Source organism: Tupaia chinensis, unplaced genomic scaffold (assembly GCF_000334495.1).
Source record: "Tupaia chinensis unplaced genomic scaffold, TupChi_1.0 Scaffold000113_1, whole genome shotgun sequence".
In the NCBI taxonomy this organism is placed as follows: Eukaryota; Metazoa; Chordata; class Mammalia; order Scandentia; family Tupaiidae; genus Tupaia; species Tupaia belangeri.
In genome coordinates, this window is record NW_006159577.1 from 4,594,263 (window position 1) to 4,602,527 (window position 8,265).

Here is an 8,265-nt window from a genome sequence, read left to right on the forward strand (position 1 = left end):
TGTGTGAATTTCCTCAGCTTCATATTTAATTTCAATCTCCTTATCAGGCCAATTTGCACCTTTCAGTCACCACATCATTTCCTGGGAAATCTGACCTCAGATTATATTAAGACTGGTTTTTCATTTGTTTGTTTTGTTTTGCCTTTTCTCATTTTAAGTAGTGTGACCTTGGGCAAATCGCTGCAACTTTTCCTGGACTTCTTTGTCTGCAAAATTCTGCAAACCAGACCTCCTAAGAGAGAATGAGTAGAAAGTTTTCTTAGCAGAGGGGTCCTACTGAGAGGAACGGCCTAAGCTCCAGTTCAGGTTCATTCATAACCAGGAGCTGATCCACCTTTCACACAGCTTTCTCAGATAGTGACAACATCTACGGGTTCGTCTTTCTAATGTTCTCCAACATCTGATATCTTTTAATATTATTATTATTATTATTGTTATTGAGAGGTTTTTCACTATAAGGCGTGTGCACTTGCCAGAAAGACAGAAAGAGACAGAGAGATAGAAAGCGAGAAATCACCCCCCAGGGGGGATGGCCACACTGCAATCCCTTCTCCTCCATTCTCCTTTTGGGATCTTGGGCACGCTCGCACATGCACCCGGCGTAAGTTTAAGCCACCGAGTCCAGGATTCCAACCGCCGTTGACTACAAGGGAGTCCAGCAACATAGCTATTATGCTAACTGTTGGTCTCCAATGTATTTTATAGATTCACAGATAGGATCTCCTGGAAGCACAGATCCTGTACACGTAAAATCATTCTTCTTACTCATAATCACTCCTCCTTGGATTGTATCGATGGGTGGCACGACAGAGGGAACTGGTTCTTTTGATCAGTTTCTCTCCTCGTAGTTTGATTCTATCAGGTGATCAGGAAAGTTGTATATTCATGTCACATTTTTCTATGCAAAAATGCATCATGACTTTCCTGAAGACCCATTAATACGGTTTCCCCAATGTTTCTTCTCTGTTGGGTTCTAGTCACCTTCTCCTTGTCTTGCATAAGTTCCCACAGGTCTTAGCCTCTCTTTGTCTTGTCTAAGCCTCCACAGATTGAGAACAACAAAACTGGAACTTGAATCCAGGACACAATCCTTCACAGGGAGGCTACAGTTTTCTCCTCAAAATGTAAAAACCTGGACTCCTTCTCTCCCATTTTCCACCCCTGTGTTGCGTGTGTGTGGATTATTCTTGGTGTGACCAACATTCTTGCATCCGATGACTCAGAGCTGCCCTGTTAAGTGTCTGGGTCACGTTATCATATTAGCAACATGGAGTTTTCACTGCTAGTGTGGGCAATGCCTGGTCAGAGGACTAAAATGATTTTTCTTATTTGTACTTGAAGCTAATTACCCTTTTATTTATTTATTTATTTTAAGGTAGCTTGTGTTTTTGGATGTGTTGTGTAAAATAGATAATCTCTTCTCACTTTTCAGATATCTACCGGGACCAGCTTGGCATGAACACATTTCTCTGAGTGGGGAAGACTGTGTGTTAGAAATAGACGCAATAACAAACACACAAAGACACTCAAGTATAGAAAAGAGGATCGGGTGGGCACAGCTTCTCTCATGGAAAAGTTGCGACCAGAACCAGCCTCAGGTTTATTCTTTTAAAGGGCAGAAAATGGGAGAAGGGGAAAATGGGATGCAAAAGGAATGGGGAAGAAGGAAGTGGAATGCAAAGAGAATAAGGGAGGAGAAATCAGAATGCAAAGCCAGTTGGTTTGGGATGTAAATCGTCTGAAGATATGTAAATGACTGACTCCATATCTCTGATCTTTTTTGAGGAACAATCTGATAAACGCATGTGACTTTCTTTAGCTCGATACCGGGCAGTATTGGGGTACTGGGTATCAACAACAGAAAGATAACCATTGACAACAGGCAGATACTGCTTTTATATGTAGATGCTTCTCAGTAGCCCTGCTAGAGTAGCTTACAGAAGCGCATATCTTCATGTGTCAACAGGTCACATGTTTTAATCACATGTTTTCAGATTGGCTGCTCTCCACAGATATCTTAATTAAATATTAGAAATAAATATACAAAAGTAGTAAGAATTAAAAGTACAATTTATTCTGAAGCATAGTGTGTCAAGTCTTGGAAGAACAGGAAAAAAAAATCTACGTTCCAAATGTTTCTACAGCAATTGATCTGCCCTCTGATATCAAGCTTGCCTTCTTCCATTTGGATTTGACAAACAGGTTTTAAATCACTTTACAACACTGGATTTGAAGTTTTATGTTAAAAGATCAAGTATTTAAAAGACTAGTTGGAGTTGTAGAAACTCTAAAGTATTTGCAGAATCAATCAACAAAAATTGAAAAAGGAACAGGCTTCTTAATCTTTGTTAATGGAAGAACATCTCCTGGGGCCATGATTTTAAGAACTTGTGAGAAGTACATTAAGTACTTCAAGTCTAGTAAAAAAAAATTGACAGAATCAGGTATAGTGTTGATTTTTCCCATGTACTTAAGAAAACTTGTATTGTCCTAAATTATCTAAAATTATTTTAAAACTATAACTGACCTTTTCCATATCTAGCAAGGAATTTACTAAACTTTACAAAGCAAAAGCATTTGTATAAGTTGGGGAAGTTTATAGAACACTACCTATGTCTGTACATATTTTTGGCACATGTAAAACAGTTGAATACTCCCTCCCCCCCAAATAATTGCCACATCAGATCATAATATAGATAAAGAGATATTCTTGGAGAAACTTATAAACAATAAGCCATAAACACAAACTTCTTTAAGTTAAGGAGAGGAATATTCTGGTAATGTTTTGGTGGTTTTCATGTCTAAAGCAAATCTTTTTCTTTCTTTTTCTTTCTTTCTTTCTTTTTTCCATGCTTAATCATTGTACTAGTTGCATTAGCTGTTTAAAAGCTAATATATATTACAGGTATAGTTATTTTTCAATTATTGTTCTTTTAATTATGTTTCTACTCTTGTCAAGCAAATCTCATTTGAACACAGTGAATTGCAGTAAGAGGCCCCCTATCTAAATGATTCCCAGGTGACAGGTAAGAAAGACCTGATTACACATTAGTGCTAAGGTATGCTTAGCAGATGGATAGACACATATAGGGAAATTCTTTATATGAACTACCTGTGTTTAACCTATACCTGCCAGAGATGGCCCATTCCTTTTCTCACACATGTAGTAATTCTGATAGGGGATGGAACTGAATGATATGGGCACTGGGCACTTCAACAAGAGGGGAGCCTATTCCCTTCTAACTCTTCCCTTCTTTGGGTTCTTATCATCCCTCTTCATCATAGGAGGAAGAATAATGCCACAACTTAACAATTTTAACATAGTACAATCCCAGGGAGACATCTTCTCTCCTATTTTATTTGTGTCCGGACTTCATAAAGGCTGACAGGAAGGAGGGTTCCAAATACGGACAGGTCACCCTTCCCCCTTGCCTCCTGCCTTGTCTGGCTGTAGTGGGACCTGCAGAATCACTGTCGGGTCTGCTTGGCGCCATCTCCATGCCAGGCTAATACAAGAAGTTGTTATTTAATGATAAGGGAAACCACAGTTAACACCCTTCCTTCATAATCTGATGGTGTCTCGGAACTGCTAAGTCATTTCTGTGTTGCCTATGGAAAGTTAAGAGGATCTCCAGCCTGATTTTCCAGGGAACCCATTAAGGTGTGTGAACTCAGGCATTATCCTGGCTACAGGCTCAGGTAGGTACTTCTGGCTTCACAGGAAGAGGTCAGGTTTCATGAATATGAATCTAGAAGTGCCTCTTCAGTGACAGGGGTACAACAAAATACTCAACTCAATCTGTAGCAGAAAAACCGAAGAATAAGGGTAATTTAAAACCAGAACGGTATAATTTTTAACATGAAGAAATGTGAAGCTTTGGGTTCTTATCCTGGGTCTGCCTGAAGATACTGGATATGCCCATGGGTGCACTTATGACTTAGGTGGACTACAGGGTTGAAGGATCATGGTATGACAATCCTATTGAGGGTGCTTTCATAAGGAAGTAAATAAATAAACTTCAAAACAAACAGCCATAGTAGGAGTATTTTACATCAAGAAAATTGATAATAGCTATATGTAAGGGCTTTTCTTTCATATTTCTCATTCAACGCCCCCTCCTACCACGGCCCTCTGAGGTAGAGTTGTCAGATAATATACAGGACACCCGGTTAAACTGGAATTTTTTTTTTTTGAGAGGGTTTTGCTATAGGGCACGTGCGCTCACCAGACAGACAGAGAGAGACATAGAGACAGAAAGCGAGAAGTCACCCCCCAGGGAGGATGGCCACGCTGCAATCCCTTCTCCTCCATTCTCCTCTCAGGATCTTGGGCACGCACGCACTTGCGCCCGGCGTGAGTTTTAAGCCACTGGGTCCGGGACATGAACCACGGTCAACTACATGGGAGTCCGGCGACATAGCCATTATGCTAACTGCTGGTTTCCTTAAACTGGAATTTTTTATTAAAAATAATTTTCTGGTATAAGGAAATGGGCAATATCTGAAATTCAAATTAAATGGATATCATTTTTGTTGTTGTTTGTTTTGTTTTAGATTTTTGCTATAGGGTATATATACTCAATGGAGACAGAGCAAGACAAAGAGAGAGGGAAAGTGAGAAATCACCCTGTAAGGGAAATAGCCATACTGTAATCCTTTCTCCTCCATTCTCCTCTAGGGATTTTGGGCATGCATGAGCATGCACCCACTGTGTTTTCTAAGCTGCTGGGTCCAGGACTCAAACTGCAGAGTCAACCATGTAAAATCCAGCACCCTAACCACCATACCACCTGCTCGCCCAATATCCTGTATTTTCATTTGGTAAATTTGTCAAATCTGGCAATCTTGCCTAACAAGCCAACAGTAAACATTTATCAGCATACCATATTGACTCACACTACTATACTCTAGTACATCTTTATCATAGACATTGGGTTGTTAGGAAAGTCATTACATATTTTTTGCATAGAACAATGTCATGACTTTTCCACAACTTAATATATTATCAAAACTCACCAGGAAAAGTCACTAATACAATAGAACCTTAAGTTCTGTGACCTCCTTTGGTCATGTTGTTTCTTCTTTTAAATATATTGTTTACTTATCTCTTCTACAAGAGAGAAAGAGAGAGAAAGACAGCAGCCCCAACAGTGCCTTCATGTTGCAGTCCACCCCCAGGTCCAGCTGTTGCAGAAAACCAGACACTGAGGAATGGAAAGTAGCACTTGGAGAAATGAGGAGAACTGTTTATTACGCCAGCGGGCATGGAGGAGTTAACACTCAAAATCTCCTGCCCCGGCTGGGGGTTGAACATGGTCTTTTATGGGGGAATTGGGGAACGAGTGGTCTCGGGGTAGGGATTTGGCTCAGATCACACCTCGCACAGGGTCAAAGGGAGGAGTCAGAGAAGCAGGAAATCTAATCTATTCAAGGTACCAATCCATTCAAGGTACTAACCCACCCGAAGTGTTCAGGTTACCCTGTGGCTCCAGGGAGGGGCAGTAAGTTTGCTGGAGAGCAGAAACTTTAGACAGCTATCAGCCCTGAGTTATTAGTCATAGGAATCTAACAGTTTATAGTGGAACCGCTCCTCTAAGATAGAGTCGCTCCTCCAAGATGGAGTCTCATCTGCTTCACAGCCACACATGCCCAGCATACCCATGAGCATGAGACCTTCCCAGATGGGTCGGCCTCATTGTGGTTTACCCCTGCATCATCCTACAGCTCCCCTCACCTGGCCATGTTTTAAGAAAGAAAATTGAGGCATCTTGAGATGTATTTTTGGGAGCCTATCAGCTCTTGAAATGTATATTCATTGACCTTACCTGGAAGATTCATGTCTACCATGTTCTTTCTAAACCCAGGGACCCAAGGTCTCCTGTACTACAGAAAAGAATTTTTTAGGCCCTGTGGGAGATCTCAATAGCAACATTTGCAACTGAATGGGGAATTCTCAAGGTCTCCTCTCAGAACAAGAATGTGGTGGTAGACAGTGGTCTGCATTTAATCAATCAGGAAAGGGCTAGAGATGATTCTCCTTCCTGATCCCAGATGTCTGTAAGGATTAGCTTGCCCTCAAGTAGGACAGAGCCCATTTTAGAGACAGGTTGGTGTGAGCAGTGTGACACTTGGCCATGAGCCCTCTGCAGGACTGAACTCATGGTTGTTTATGTGGTGTTTATGTAGCATTTGATTCCTCATGGGTGTCGGCCAAGGGTATTTCCCAGGCCAGCTTCCTTTTAAGCTTTACCATGCGTGCAATTCACCTGGGGTACTTGTTGGAATGCAGTTTGTAACTCAGTAGTTCTGGGGTGGGGCCTGTGAGTCTGCATTTCTTTTTTTTTTTTTGGAGAGGTTTTTGCTATAGGGTGTGTGCGCTCACCAGAGAGACAGAGAGAGACAGAAAGACAGAAAGCGAGAAATCACCCCCCAGGGGGGATGGTCACGCTGCAATCCCTTCTCCTCCATTCTCCTCTCGGAATCTTGGGCACGCACGCACACGCGCTCGGCGTGAGTTTTAAGCCACCGGGTCCAGGATGCGAACCGCGGTCGACTACATGGGAGTCCAGTGACATAGCCATTATGCTATCTGCTGGTTCCTGTGAGTCTGCATTTCTTGAGCATGGTACTGCTACTACTGGTCCAAGGATATACTTTGAGTAGCACCTCTTTCTCTCTCTAAGTTTCTCTCTCTTTCTTTTTTTCTTTGCCCTTTCTTTCTTTCTTTTTATTTTCTTTCCTTCATTCTTTCTTTTATTTAAAATTCTTCCTTCTTTCTCTTTCTTTCTCTTTGCTAGAGGGTACATGTATTCACTGAAAAGAGACAGAGGGAAAGTAAAACAGCACCATCCATGGCAGATGATCATGCCCCAGTCTCTTTTCTGTTTTTTTTTTAGGACTTTGGGCACATTGCACATACATCCAGAATATTTTTCAAGTCAACCAGCCTGGGATTTGAACTGCACAGTCAGCCATGTGAGATCCAACTGACTTAACCACCATGCCACCAGCTGGCCCAACTAGCATCTCTTATTGAGTGGTTCCACACATAGAGGCTCAACTCTTCTTCTCTTGGGCTAGTAGTACCTTTGATCCCATCTTGGAACTTGTTAGAGGGATACATTATTAGGTCCGCCCCAGACCTACAGAATCAGACCCTACATTTCCACAAGATCTCCAGGAACACATTAATGTTACAAAACCACTGACCTAAAAGATACTTCGAGGAGTGTGGTCTGCCCAGAACAGATGATTTTGTAGAAGGGACTATGATTTTGAAGTGCACATCTCTTCACGAGGTTTGTATATCGTGTAATGTTAGGAAAGAGTACCATTATCATAACTCAGGGTGCTGCCTATGAAGAGACTCCGCTTCTGAGAGGGGAAATGTCCCTGGGTCTTTGGAGAGTCATCCTTCAATGGACTGTAAGATCCACCAGAGGGAGCCAGAGTCCAGGGGTAGCTGCAGGGACTGCCAGGAGGGAGTCCCAGACTTTTTGCATATGATTTGTGACTTGTACACACACACACACACACACACACACACACACACACACACTTTTTGAAGTGTCACAATAATAAGTTGGAGAAATAGAATGAACTGAAAATAGCATAGTAGAAGTTCTGGTGTGTGGAAAAATAAAAAAACATAGGCAGGCAGAGATATTATTATCACTATAAGGGTAGGAAATTAAGAAAGTTCAAAAGAAAAAAAGTAGGCAGAGATTTTAGAATAATGTAGGCAAATATTATACACACACACACACACACACACACACATGCACACACAAACATTTGCACAGAAAATAAAAGATCTCATTGTGATTTTAATCTGCACCTCCCTTATGATGAGGGATGTTGAGCATTTCCTCATATGCTTTTTTGGCTGTTGGTATGTCTTCCTTAGATTTTTGTTCAGCTCATTTTCCCATCTTTTAATTGGATTAATCATTTTATTTTTCACACAAAGCACTTAAGTTCCCTGTGTATTCTGGTTATCAGTCCCTTGTCTGAGGCATATTTTACAAAAATATTCTCTCATTCTGAGGGTTGTCAATTCACACTTGTTACTGTGTCCTATGCTGTGCAGAAACTTCTTAGTCTGATACATTTCTACTTGTCTATTTTAGAGATTATTGCCTGTGCTTTGGGAGTCTTATTTAAGAAGTCTTTGCCTACTCCAATGTCTCCCAGAGTTTTCTGAGCATTTTGCACCATAGTTTTATAGTTTGAGGTCTTAGGTTCAGATCTTTGACCCATTTTGAG